We start from the raw sequence: 14364 nt of genomic DNA on the forward strand, positions 1-14364 counted from the left end.
ACATTTTATAAAACCACTTAATTATTAACATTCTAATTTTTGGTATTTTGACAAAGCTAAAATACATATATGGTGAAAAAAATGGCATTTATATTCTGCCTTGCAAAGTGGAATATTGTAAATGATGTCCATAAATGGTGCTTTGGAGCAAATGAGATAATACATATTAATATAGCTTAAAAATAATCATGCAAGTATATGCAAGTATAAACATTGCTGAAAAGGAAAGCATATAGGAATGAGAATAATTATAGGTGGAAAATGACAAAATTTTAAGAATATTTACAATTTGTTATCCTAGTAGAGTTGTAATATGTGGTATTGATCAAAGCCAATCTTGGCTTCTTAGCAACTAACATTTCACTTAAAAAATACTTAGAGTCAGGGCACCAGGGTGACTCCGTCATTTAAGCATCTGACTTTTGACTTCAGATTTCAGCTCAGGTGCTGATCTCAGGGTCATGGGACTGAGCCTGTGTGGCCAGGCTCAGTTCTGGGCATGGAGCTTGCTTAGGATTTTCTTTCACTCCCTGGCTCTCTTCCCCCCTTCATGCCCCACCTCTCTCTCTTTCTCAAAACAAATAAAAAAAAACAAATAAACTTGGAGTCATTCTTGGAGAAACCACAAGAAACAATATGATGAATACAGAAAAGATGTACTTTTCACAGTATAGTGAAATTTACTTTTCACTGTCTATATACCCCCTTGTACCTTTTAAATTTTGTTCCAAAGGCATGTGTCTATTTTATTTTTAAAAATGATTTTATTTATTTATTTGAAGGAGAGAGGTCACAAGTAGGCAGAGAGGCAGGAAGAGAGAGAGGAGGAAGCAGGCTCCCTGCTGAGCAGAGAGCTCCATGCAGGGCTCCATCCCAGGACCCTGAGATCATGACCTGAGCCGAAGGCAGAGGGTTAACCCACTGAGCCACCCAGGCGCCCCACTCTGTTTTAAAAATTAAATAAAATCTTAACACAAATCAAAAGACTAAGTATATTTTCACCTTACCCTCTTGTTCCTAGTCATAGAATATAAGGCCTAGAAGAGGTAGATTAGTTTCAACTCATTTTATGGATATGGAAACTAAATTCAAAAGGTAATACTCATAGTTACTTTCCAGAAAAATTAGGAAAAATGGAATATATCTTCCAAATAATATATTGTAGGCACTTAATAGAAAATGCCCACATTGCTAATCAAAATGAGTTTTTAAAAATATCACCAACTATTTTATTACCACATCTGTCATTTGCATGAATCTTAACAAGTTTCTTTTTAGACTAGATTACTACTTTGTAATGAGTGACCTCTACAGGACCAGGTTGTTAAATCAATATGAAGAATTTTCTTTAAGATCCACCAAAATTGATTGCCAGTTTAGTGACCTACTTAAAGAATCTTACAATTACCACCATTTTGGTAATTTTTCATAATTTGCTTCTCGGCTCTGCTCTATGTGAACTTGTATTCTCAAGGATAAAGAAAGTATTAACTTCTACCCCCCAATAAATTAGTTGCACAACCAGTCTTTGCTATAATAGTTTACTCAAAACAAACAAACAAAAACAAACAAACAAACAAACAAACAAAAAACTTGACCATTAGATCTAGGAGGGGGAGGAGGGAGAGAAAGAAGGGAGGAGGGTGATCCCAGAAGAGAATTTTGGGAAACTCAGGAAAAGGAATCCCCTTTGGGTACAATAAGATATTTAGAGATAAAGTCTCTTAGTGCCCCAGTCATTTTGATATTTGGCCTTCCCTATGAAAGCATGCTTCTGATCCAGTCCCATTTTGACAGAATCTAGGAGCTGGGAGGGGTTCTTGAAATTCCCTAGTTTGTTCCTCTCATCTAATTAAGTGAGAAAAACTGAAGTTCGGGCTGGCACATTGTTTTTTAAAGCTGACAAAGTGGTTCCTGGAAAAGCTTCCACTGGAATTCAGATTTCTGGCTGGTGATGGAAGCTATTTCATGTATATAAAAGATTGTATGGAGTGACGGCCTTGGTTACTGCTGTGATTTTTTTTTCCAAAGGTGAAAAAAAGTAAAATCTCTCCTTACTTGTATCTGGCACTCGAGGTTTGAATTACTGACCCGGTGACAACCTCCCATGTGTAAGCAGAGAGGTTCATTCTGTAGCTCAAGCCGAGCTGCCATTAGCTGTAGAAAACAAACCAATTATCCTCAAAAGCAAGTACATGTTCCCTCCAACATTCAAGGCAATTCAATTTCTGTTGGGTTTTGGTTCATTATAGCTGTTACTGATTTACTCTGGAGTTGGGACGAAAAATCCAAAACCACATTTGGTTTTATTTTCTGGATCCTCATCTAAAAAAACAAAAAAAACAAAACAAAACAAAACAAAATGAGGTAGTGATGTGTGTGTATGTGTGGTTTGTATATTTGTGTGTATGTGAATACGCGTGGGTATGTGTGCCGTGTGGAGGTGTTTGGGTTGAGAATGGGGGTGTGGGTGGTGCAAGTTGATGTTAACTAATTTTTTCAGTATTTTTGCCTGAAGCAAAATAATCTTCTTCCTACAAGAATGTGATTTAAAAAGACACAAGGCAGAAGTATATCCTATTCTTTGGTGATAACACTAATCAATAATTTCAAATTACCCTCTCGACAGTTTAAAATTTGTTGGTGCTAGAGGGGGTAACCATTTGAGTGGTTGTATGGTGATATTTAAAACCAGCTTTTTAAAAGAGATTTTTAAATTTTATTTTATTTATTTGACACAGAGAGAGAGAGAGAGATCACAAGTAGGCAGAGAGGCAGCAGAAAGAGGGGGAAGCAGGCTCCCTGCTGAGCAGAGAGCCTGATGTGGGGCTTGATCCCAGGACCCTGAGATCATGACCTGAGGCTGAGGCTTAACCCACTGAGCCACCCAGGAGCCCCTAAAGCCAGCTTTAATTTAATTTTTATCTGTTCCCAGTCTTAGAGATTTAGATTAAGTTGGTTCTCAGCATCTATCAAAGGAAAATGACCACAGTCAAAATGCTCACAGCCTCACTGGGTAACTGTGGCTTACACCTACATGATGTGTTGATCTCAGGTGGCTTGTGCTAATTTTGGAGAGAAAGTAAATGGGAAAATCTGTTACCATTCCCTTGGAAACCAAATGTTCATAGTATTAGCTGACAAATATTGGTTGTGATTTAGTATTATTTTCATTTTCACCCAAAGCCTCATTCAGTGTGTGAATTTTTAAGGCATGTCAATGTGTCACACACACAGGGGCAGAGAACTTTCCTGCCTGGTTCAGGGCTGTGTCCCTGGCATCTAACACAGAGCTTGGCTCAAATATGTGTTGAATGAATGCAGGAAGAAAGAAGTCAGTTGTTTGGCCACAGAATCTTAAAGGTTTAGAGCCAAAGAGCCACTTTCCTCCCATTTGATAAATAGAGGCCAACCCGGAGTCTTTGGATGACTTGTGTTTGAATCATGCTACTTTCTGTGACCTTCATAATCCAACCTCATTGGCATAGCATTCCAGATCTTTCATAATCTTTTTTCATTTTTAAACCCAACAATATCCAACAGCTCTCTGAACACAGTGTACTTTAGGTCTGTGGGTCTCACAAAGAGCTCTGGAGTGCCAGCTTGATCCATCCACGGTACTTGGCAGTGAAGGTAAAACAGGTCTTCCCTGTGAAAAGTTTCCATCCTGGCGTGAGAGAGAGACTCACAGAAAATTTCTTTACTCTGTCCTTCCACCGGATAAGGAATCTGACTCTTAAGTTCTCATGGCTCTCGGTACTCCTCACATACAGTTGGCCTTAGCTCTAGTTCATTATCTTTCGTACTCAACAGTAAATGCCAGGTGGGACAGATGCTCTGTTCCCACTAGACTCCTGGTGTCTGGCATCACACCACCATATGCTGAGTACTCAGTAAATATTGCAGATGGAAGGAATGAGGACAGAAAGGAGAGATGACATGCAGAAATACTTGAACAAACACATGGGGTGCTCTGGAAGTTTCTAGAAAACTTCAAGAAAAGCTTCTTCTAGAGCTGCATCATGAAGGTTGAGAAAGGCTAGTCTCTAGGAAAAGGTGGAGGAAGGTTCCTAGGCAGTAAGGAGTCCACAGCGCTGTGGAGGTGATGTGGGAGCGTGCCCATGGGTGTGGGCGACAAGCTGGGAAGCACTATGACAGACGCTTGAAAGACCACAGCTGCAGGGCAGGATTTCGACCATAGTTGGATAAGAAAAAAGTCATTCAGAAACTAAATATTTTTACATGTCAGAGCTTTAAAAACTCAGCTATCCATTGCCACGAATATATTTAGCCTACTGTTTTGCTTTCAACTGAAGACCATGCTTTGTAAAAGGAGGTCTTTGACATACACTTTTAACTAAAAATCTCTGAGTCAGCACTTCCGCAAGTCACCTTGATGACTTAAACTTAGAAGAAGCCAGGAATGCTGCTTTGAATTAAAAATCATGAAAGGGGAAAAAAAAAAATCATATGAGAGCTCTCATTTCCTCAGGTTTCAAAGTCCACAGAAAAAGGACTTTTTCTTTTGAAATTATGGATAAAATGTCCCCACCCCACCCCGCCAGATTTCTGGGCTCTCTGATTCTGTTACACTTGAGGAGTGACTCAACTGATAAGTACCCGGGGAAAGGGGGCCTCTCCTTTGTGAGTGAGGGTAACTCACTCTCTCCCCATCACTCTGATGGAAATAGCCCGTGCACCGGCTTCCACTCTGCTCTCCTCCCTAGACACAGCCCAAGGCAGCCCCTCAGCTCTGCCCCAGGAAGGCCACTGCCCTGGCCTGGGAGGGGCAGTCTTTGGAAGAAAACTTTTCCAATTCAGCTTTAGTAACAAAAAATTGATAATACGTGGATTCACATATGACAGCTGTGTCTACTTCTCAGTTGTCTTAAAACTTGAAAAGTAGAGATATACGATTAAGTGGTGCTTTCAAATCCACACATATGTTGCAATAAAGGTGGTTTTATTTTTCAGTTTCTTTGTTGAACTACGTATATGTGTATGTGGGGAAAAGGGAGGAGAGAGAGACAGGAATCCATATACTGCTTTTATTAACCAGGATGTTGACAATTGGGATTTTTCTAGTTATGCTAACTCTGTAGTTTAAAACTTAAAAACAGGGACACCTGGGTGGCTCAGTTGGTTAAGCAGCTGCCTTCGGCTCAGGTCATGATCCCAGCGTCCTGGGATCCAGTCCCACATTGGGCTCCTTGCTCCACAGGGAGCCTGCTTCTCCCTCTGACTCTGCCTGCCACTCTGTCTGCCTGTGCTCGCTCTCGCTCGCTCGCTCTCTGGCAAATAAATAAATAAAATCTTAAAAAAAAAAACAACTTAAAAACAAAATGAAGGAATGATTAGCATTATTTTTAAGCTCCTGGCTCAGCCAAAAAATTACCTTGATCAGAATAACTGTTAATTCTTACTTTTAGTGTGTTTGGGAATGTGACTTAACTATTTTCTCTGTAGGTTCTAGTTTATAAGGTTTTTGGATTTCAAGTACCAGTTTCCTAGGTGCAATTTTGGCAATGGCATACATTTATTTCTATTAATCAATTTTTTCAGGTCAATTGGGTTTTCACTGAATTACGTCATAAGTAAAATACCGATATATGTTTTAATAAATGATTTATGGTTGAGATGCCTGCTTCTCCCTGTCCCTCTGAACCTCTCCCCCCCATTCTACATGCTCTCTCTTTCTCTCAAATAAATGAATAAAATCTTTAAAAAACAACTTATGATTCACAAAGTGTTTTCATGTATATTATCTGAAACATGATTTTTAAACATTTTAGTTTAAGAATTTGTTTAACATCTAATGAACATCTAATGAAAGCTATTTACCTCTTCTTAAGAACATTTATCTATGCATGTTCTCACAGAAGCTTCTCAAACCTGGTGAAGCCAAAGTTCTTGGAACCAGGCTTCAGATTAGAGGTTGCCTTCTTAGGCCCAGGGAAGAAAATCTAGCCACTGCTTGTGTCTGTATGGCCTTTGACCTAAACATAGCTTTTACATTTTTAAATGAAGAAAAAAAACCATAAATCCAAAAGAAGAATACAATGTTTTGACACGTGAAATGATAGGAAATTTAAATTTGTGCCCATAAATAGTTTTAATGGAACATGGCCACACTTCCATTTACATACAGTCTGTGACTACTTTATTTTTTTTTAAGATTTTATTTTTATCTTAAGTAATCTCTATATTTATTGTCTGGCTCTTTACAAAGAATGTTTACTGATCCCTGATGTAAAGTTTCAAAGTATATTTTGTGTTTTTTAGTTCTATTTTGTTAACTACTAAATTGTGTCTAAGTTTAGGATTTGAAAAGGACTTCTACAGGCTGCTTAAAAGAATATGAAATTATTTACCAAATGACTTTAAAATAATACTAGAAGTCACTAATATGGTGTTTGGAAAAGTATTTAATGATGTGGCAAAATGGTTCTGATATTGCTTTAAATAAGAAAAAGAGTATGAAGTGAATAATTAGTGTGATCGCAACCACATAAGTACCATTAAAGAATAGAAAACAAGTTTAGAAGAAAATACACTCAAATGCTAGGCCTCTTGATTGAAGTTATGGATTTTTAAGAACATTTTTACTGGCCAGTACTCTATAGAAATTGTACAATGTATCCTTTGATAATAAGAAAAATAAAATATTGAACAAAGTTAAGAGTACAGTTGTTTAATAAAAAAAAAGTTCAAAGATTAGAATCTTCTGTGATAGTATAACTCTAAAAGTGTTCAAGAGAACAGATTAATAGAGTGAATGTAATTATAGGACCAGAAATCATTTTTAAAAATTAAGTCTTACTTCATTTAGGTAGCATGACAGCTAGATGTCAGATGCTTTATTTTTCTCGCCATGCAAATTATACCCACAAATCTGCTAAAGATGCATTGGTCTTAATGTTAAGACACAATTTCCCACAAAACTGAAGCATTGTGAGTTCTATCCTGAGAGGCGTTTGGTCAAAATGTATGCTAGACCATTCTTTGTTCAAAGAAGACTCAGGAAATGGTCATCAACGTAATGCAGAGATTCACGCTCTACAGAAAACTGAACAGTTGACCCGTTTCTCTGAGGTGCTACGCTGGCTTGGTCTGCTTGATGAATGAGTGAATATATGAATGAATGAATGAATTACCTTTATGTATGACTTTTTGGCTCTGTAAAAAAAAAAAAAAAGATTAATTTTTTTTTAAAACATGCTAGGAGATCAATGACCATGTTAATTAAATTGTCTTATGAACAGCTATAAGGAAAAGGAATCTTAAAGAGAACCGGATCAAGCTGGGAGACAGGAATCCCAGAAGCCTGTTCTGCACCATCTTCAGTGCTGTAATTGTGATTAAATTGCAAATAACCTCAGAAAGTGTATTGTTAAATAACATGAGGGGAGAATCTGATACATCAAAGTGATCGACTGAAAAATAAAACTCGGGATCCATTTGGTGAATACTGCTCTGGCAGAATAAACAAACAAAGGAATATCTCAAATCTTTGCTAGTAGCAACAGAATTGTAGCAGAAGAATTTAAGAAGAAAGAAAAATTAAAAATGCCTTTGCTCTAATACAAAATTCTGTAAAATAGGTGTTTGTATTCCATCATTGAGGCAGGGAAGCAAACTCATCTGCCTGAGTTCACAGGGAACTCAACATGGACCAGACTTCAAAGTCTTGACTCTCTTCTCTGTATCACACTATCACCATTTCATTGACTTACTAACCTTATTTATTTTATATATTTGAAACTTTTTTTCTCCTTTCCATTGTGTTAACAGTCCGACCCAGAGCAGCATTTGGAGTGTTACATACGATATTTCCCTTTTCTCAAACCAGATCTTAAAGCTCTCTGTTCCCTATCTCCATTTCTCATTTCACAGGTCTTTGGAAATGCATCTATAAAATGCACTCATTCTTGGGGCGCCTGGGTGGCTCAGTGGGGTAAGCCACTGCCTTCAGCTCAGGTCATGATCTCAGGGTCCGTGGATCAAGTTTTCTGTAGAGCGTGAATCTCTGCTTTATGTTGATGACCATTTCCTGAGTCTCAAGCCCTGCATCAGGCTTTCTGCTCAGCTGGGAGTCTGCTTCCCCCTCTCTCCCTCTCTGCTGCCTCTCTGCTTACTTGTGATCTCTGTCTGTCAAATAAATAAGTAAAACCTTTAAAAAAATGCACTCATTCTTTACTGATCCCTGCAACCTGCAAAAGAGTGTGAGACGCTAGAAAGTCAGCAGTAATTGCCGCAGTCCTTTACTCTAATGGGACAGATTGTCTTATAGGAGATACAGATAAAACAATGAGATAATCTGAGACCAGAGGGCACCCTGGTGATGGGAGCATACTCAAAAGTGGTATGAAGTGGGGACTCGGATGGAGGATGGTCTGTAAGTACTTCCTGGAAGATACATCATCTGAGCTGAGATGTAAATTAAGATGAGCGGGACCGAGTTGAGTTAGGGCTGTGTGCAGAGGGCTCTGCCAAAAAGTGTTATGGGAACTTGACATAAAAGAGGCATTTGCTCTATTCTTAATTTTCTAAAGGTCATTCGGTATGAGTGAGCAGTAGTGTGTGTGTGTGTGTGTGCGCGCACGCGTGTGTGTGTGCACTAAAAACTGGTTTGGAGAAGAATGGAGAGGCTAAATGATTGAAGGTCTTGACTAATGATAGTAAGTAGCACTTAACACTTACTCTGTGCTAGGCACTGCAGCAAATAATTTTAATATAACATGTTTATTCCTCATAAAAAACCTAAGAAAAAGGTATACCATCATGATCTCCATTTTATATACAAGGCAAAGGAGACACACAGAGGCTAAGTGACTTCTTCAAGTTCTTCGACCAAGTGAGTGACACACCTAAGACTTGAGCTCCAGACAATCTAGCAGGAGAAGCATGGTCCTTCAACGAGTATCATTAGCTTCACCTGGAAGTCTTGTTAGACATGTAAAAATTCAGGCATCGATCCAGACCTATAGAACCAGAATCTGCATTTTAACAAAGACCAGGCTCTACCGGAGCACCTTAATGTTTGGAGAGATCTGCTGTAATCCCCTAGACTCTATTGTTTCTCTTTAACCTTAAGAAGGAATCTGGACATTATCTTAAGGTCAATGGAGTATTCGGGAAAAGTGTGAAGAAAGAGGTTGGCAGAATTAGATGTGTTTTTAGAGCAATTGTTTGAGATCAGTTATTCTGGCTTCAGTATGGAGAATGCAGTAGAAGAGGACAATTCGGAGGCAGGGAGACCAGTGAAAGGGCTGCTATTCACCGAGTAAAAGAAGATGGCAGCCTCAAGTAGTGTAGTGGTAGTGTCAGAGGAGAGGCCTTGGTAAATAAATAAACTTGGAGATTCTTTGGGTCTCCAAAGATACATGAATTGGGGGAGGGAGGAGTTCCCCCATATTTCTAGCTTGGGCAACTGGTTTCATCATGGTATCATTTACCATGGAAGAGTATACTTTAAGGAATCAGGGCGGGGAGCAGGAGAGGGAAATGATGAATTTACTTTTAGATTAAATCGTGAGATTTGAGACTTTGGGGTATCCAAGTAGAGTTGTTTAGCCAGGACTAAAGAGAGCATTGGAAACCATATAAATGACAGGGAAACCATATAAATTACTTGGGCATATTGGAAGGGGTCTTAGAGAAAGTCCTCGTTGTTCCTGATGTCCCTCCCTCCTTCCCCATTTTACTCACCAGCCCCAAGCCTACTCTACTCAGTTCTGATTTCAGCAGACAGTTGAACACATAGGTCTTTAGCTCAGAAAAGATATCTCAGATCTAGATTTTTGGGTTCGCCTATAGAACAGTTGATAACTGAAGCAGTGAAATTGCCTAGGAAGAGAAAAGGGAGCCCAGCATACAGGAAGAAGAAGGGGAACCTGCAAAACAGACCAAGAAAAGTGGTCTTAGTGGAAGAGAGCACCATGAGTTTGGTATCATGGAAGCCCTGGGTGAAGAGTGTGTCTCAAGGTGGGGAAAGTGGAGAAGAGCGTGAAATTGATTTGAGATACTGATGAGATAATGAGAAATGTCTGCTGGATTTAGCAATATGCTAGTGATTGATAACTTTCATGAGAACTGGGGAAAACCGATGAGAATGAAAGCCAGACTTCAATAGATTGAGAAGTGAGACTCAGGAAGTAGAGATTAATAGAGTGTAGACAAATTTTCCGGAGCTTGATCTATGAAGCTGAGGGAGAGGGGAAGTGTAAGAGCTCAGTCATGAAAGAGAGGCATTTTAAGATGGAAAATTTGAGCATGTTTAAGTGCTGATGGAGGGAGCCAATAAAGAAGGGAAGGTTGAAGACAGTGAGCCTTGAAGGGTAAGGTATGCCCCGTTAGGGCACTGGTTTGGCTCTTCCTTTTAGGTTCCAGTGTACCGATAGGTAGCAATGGAGAGTTAGGAGGATGGTCAGAGAAAGAGGAGGACATCTCTATAGTCATCTATTCCACATTCTGGGGTCCTCAGTGGGTTAATCCTATTCCCCTTCCATCCTAAGCCTTGTTCTCCACAAAAGGAACTGTTCGGCTACTTCAATACTCCACTTTTATTTCCGTGACCCGCTGTTCAGGACAAGTATGGCCATGAATTCACTAAGCACCTGCTTTAAATTTAACCCTTAAACTGAAATCCTTGCCTTAGCCTTACCTGTCTTCAGGTGAGGACAGTTTAAAGAGACAGTTTAGGTGTTCTTCCACCCTAAGACTTCTGAAGATTTTGGTGAACCCACTGGCACCAAGGTATGCCTAAAACTGAAGTTTCTGCTTCACAGAAAATGTAGTTCATAATCAGGACCTCCAAGAATACTCAAGGACAGAATTCAGGGGTCTGTCAACCCCACAAATGTCACTGAAAAATCTATTTGCAATAGGCCTTTTTTGTTTGTTTGTTTTTAGAAGAGAGTAGTACACTGATTCTGTCAGATTCTTATTTTTTTTAAAGATTTTATTTATTTATTTTTGACAGAGGGAGAGAGATCACAAGTAGGAAGAGAAGCAGGCAGAGAGAGGAGGGGAAGCAGGCTCCCCCCTGAGCAGAGAGCCTGATGCACGGCTCAATCCCAGGACCCTGGGATCATGACATGAGCCGAAGGCAGAGGCTCAACCCACTGCGCCACCCAGGCACCCCTGATTCTGTCAGATTCTTAAGGGCACCTATAATCTGTGGAGACAAATAAATGCCAAGCTGATCATTTCCAGGGCATCAAAAGGTAACCAAGAAAAATTATGACAATCACAGAGGAAAAAGACAATTACAAGAGCCCAGAAATACAAGTTTGTTGAACTGTTATCTGACTCAGAACTCCTCATGCGAACCCAAGGATTTGGTTTTCAATTGTAAAGAAATCATGTTTCCTAGATTGAAAACATAAAAAACAAATCAGAGCTTTTCCAACGTGTTCTAGATGAACATTTATTTTCAATATTACAGTAGAAAGTTACTAGGCTTGCCTAAGGAAGGCAAATTAATCCACCTTTATTCAAAATGTTGTTGGCAAGTATAATAAAAATAAGAGGTAAACTTGTCAGTGAGGTGATGTGACATTAAGACGCAAATGTGCCCCTCTTGGTTAGGTAGGACAGACTCAGAACTGGCAACTAATGATAACATGTGGAAATAAATAGAGCAAGTGTGGAAAATAGACGTGGGTGTTTACCTTCCCCATCAAACGATTTGGAGCATGGCTTCAGGCATATATCATAACAAACATGGTAAGAAATACCGTGTATGGAACATTTTTGCAGTGTTTGTGTTTAATATTCATCTATAGCCTTCGCTAATGAAAACGCTAGAATTTATACGTGACGATATTATGGATGTAAAATGACAGCTAAAGTGACTTGAGGATTTTCTTACATTTTATTTATCAGGATTACACATTTTATTCATGATTCTTTTTAGTTTCCACCTTTCTGAAACCCAGACTGACAGCTGAGGGCTTGCATTTGGTTTTTCAAATGGCTGACAGACTCTGAAGGGAGTCTGACTATATACTGGGAAAAAACATAAACACATGTAGGATGCTCGCTTTTGCGGCAGTAACCGTTTGCTTCAGGAAGCAATGCTTTCGATTCCTGTACTAGGTTATATATTTGTGTGGGCCAGACACACAGACATTTCATCAATCTCTGAAAACCTCACATTAGGAATGGTGTTTAAGCCTGCATCTGGAAAGTAGGCAGATTTTTCTTGAACATGGAATCTCACTAATATTTAAAATCTGTAAGTGACGTTGAATTGTGCTGTGGATATATAAACCCAGCCATAAAATAACCACAGTAATAAAGTTAGTCATTCAAATAAGTTAAGCCAAGTAAATCCCCGGAATCCTGCCACCTCCTTTTCACGGCAACAAAGCTACACATACCCCCATGTGTAAAGACCACTTTCAGAACAGAGGCGACAACTCGAAAGAGTTCTCTGACCACTGTATAACCTCCGCATGCATATTATTGAAATGAGACATCTGAAAAGCTCATCTTATAAAATTTGACAACTGTTGGCTCAAGTGGCTTTTGAAGAGTTTCTAAGAAACTTCAAGATACGCACTTACTTGCCAAGTAAGAATTTTCTCATAAGCAGTCACTAGAATGTTTATAAGAATCTCTCATACTTAAAAAAACAAAACAAAACAAAAACAACAAAAAAAACGAAAGCCGAAATACCACAAAAAAAAACTACAAAGGAAATATTACGGAAAAGAAAACAAAACTTACTTTTTCTCAAGGCTGCCTTTTCCTGTGATTTAAAGAGTATGAAAGGAGAATATGTGATGATGATTTTTGTCCTCTGACACTTTCAAATGTCAACTCCAAAAGGAACAGAAAGGACCACCAGAGCTATCTGAGGGTCCCTCCCAACTGCAGCTTTTTCAACTTTGTAGGAGGAAATGGGAGAGTGAGTTGGTTTCCTCCAAGTCTTGTGATGTGCACGGAGCTGACTCCTACTGGGCTGGAAAAGTACTCCCTGTCAATTTTTACGTCAACTTGTGAGGAACAAATTCTCTGCAGGATATCCTTAAAGGGAAATCCTGCCAAAATGAGTACTTGGAATATCTGGGTAAGCCCCCAAAAGTTTAAAATGCAAGTGTATATACAGACAACTCACATACATACACAAGAAATTTCCACTGCTTAGGCTAAATTAAGGGCATATTTAACTTTTAAAAATTTCCAAAATGATGATGTACTTTCTTTTTCCTTGATTAATATATATATTTTTAAATTTTGTTTTGTCTTGTTTTCTGATGACTCTCTGAACCTATCTTTTAGGTTAGAAATGGTTGCATTACAGAGCTTTTCTGTTGAACTCTCTGGAAAGAGATGAGGCCCCATGTTCTTACCTGAAGAATTTTTGCTGCTTGAGAGATTAACCTTGGGGTATGGCCTCTATCACTGCGTTCTTAGGAAATTTGAGAACTTAGAGCCTTGGATTTGACTAGAATAACTGCAGGTCGTTACCTGCTTCCTGAACCTCACTGTGGACTCACCATTCCCTGCTTTTGCCTATTGCCCCGTGAGCTGGCAACAATTGTTATGTCACGGCATGGCTGTGTGACTTCATTTAAACAGAGACTTGTCTGGTCTTTTGAAATCTTTGATTAAAAAAAGAGGAAAAGTGGATTGGGATCCCTGGGTGGCTCACTCGGTTAAGCTTCTGACTTTGGCTCAGGTCATGACCTCAGGACCTCAGGATCAAGCCCAGCGGGGAGCCTGCTTCTCCCTCTGCCTACCGCTCCCCCTGCTTGTGTGCATGTGCACTCTCTCTCCACCCCCTTCTCTCTCTGACCAATAAATCTTTTTTTTAAAAAAAAAAGTGGATAGAGATTTCGAGAGTCGAATCTAAAGAAATGTTTGAATATTGGACTAATCTAGGACAGGAATTTTCCGTGGGTCAGTTTGATCCATAAAGCAAATATGGTTTGTTCCTAGAATCTCTGCTTGAGGCTGTTTCTTTGTTTTATAAGATGGAGTGAGAGGAGAAGTGTCCTGCCTTCACCCCATTTATTCCCAGACAAAAACTGTTCTTGTTCTAAGTGCTAACGGAATTACACACTAATATTTTCTGAGATCAAACTCAGGTAGATACAATAAAAAAACTTGAGTTAGGGAAATGCAAAGCCAGTCAAGTGTGTGCATTGCTATTCACTTGAATTCGATGATTAAGATATGAAAATGAAAACATTAAAAAAAAAAAAAAACATGAAAACATGGCAAGCAACAACAACAAATCGATTCAGTGAGAGAACACGAATACATTCAACTAGTGATAGATTTCAACCCTCGTGATACTACTGCTAGCCGGGACTTATTTTTATCCTTCTCAGGGTGAGGAAGTGGAGTCTTGGA

General features: G+C 39.1%; 1 protein-coding gene across 10 annotated transcripts in view; it reads right to left on the reverse strand.

Moving 5' to 3' along the window:
- The window catches only part of FHL5 (four and a half LIM domains 5), a 46786-nt gene extending 33271 nt beyond the window's left edge, over window positions 1-13515 (reverse strand). For 2 of the 10 annotated variants that reach the window (XM_082730767.1, XM_082730776.1), the window contains exons 1-3: window positions 13359-13515; window positions 3038-3065; window positions 2092-2157 (exon numbers count right to left, since the gene is read on the reverse strand). The gene's annotated coding sequence lies outside the window, so the exon portion shown is untranslated. Of the gene's footprint in view, window positions 1-2058; window positions 2158-3037; window positions 3066-12732; window positions 12968-13358 lie in introns of all 10 variants that reach the window. The other 8 variants (XM_082730769.1, XM_082730768.1, XM_082730771.1 and 5 more) reach the window with 7 other exon arrangements.
- Window positions 13516-14364: the final 849 nt, after the last annotated feature.

This window comes from Mustela nivalis, assembly GCF_964662115.1.
Source record: "Mustela nivalis genome assembly, chromosome: 5".
Taxonomy (NCBI): Eukaryota; Metazoa; Chordata; class Mammalia; order Carnivora; family Mustelidae; genus Mustela; species Mustela nivalis.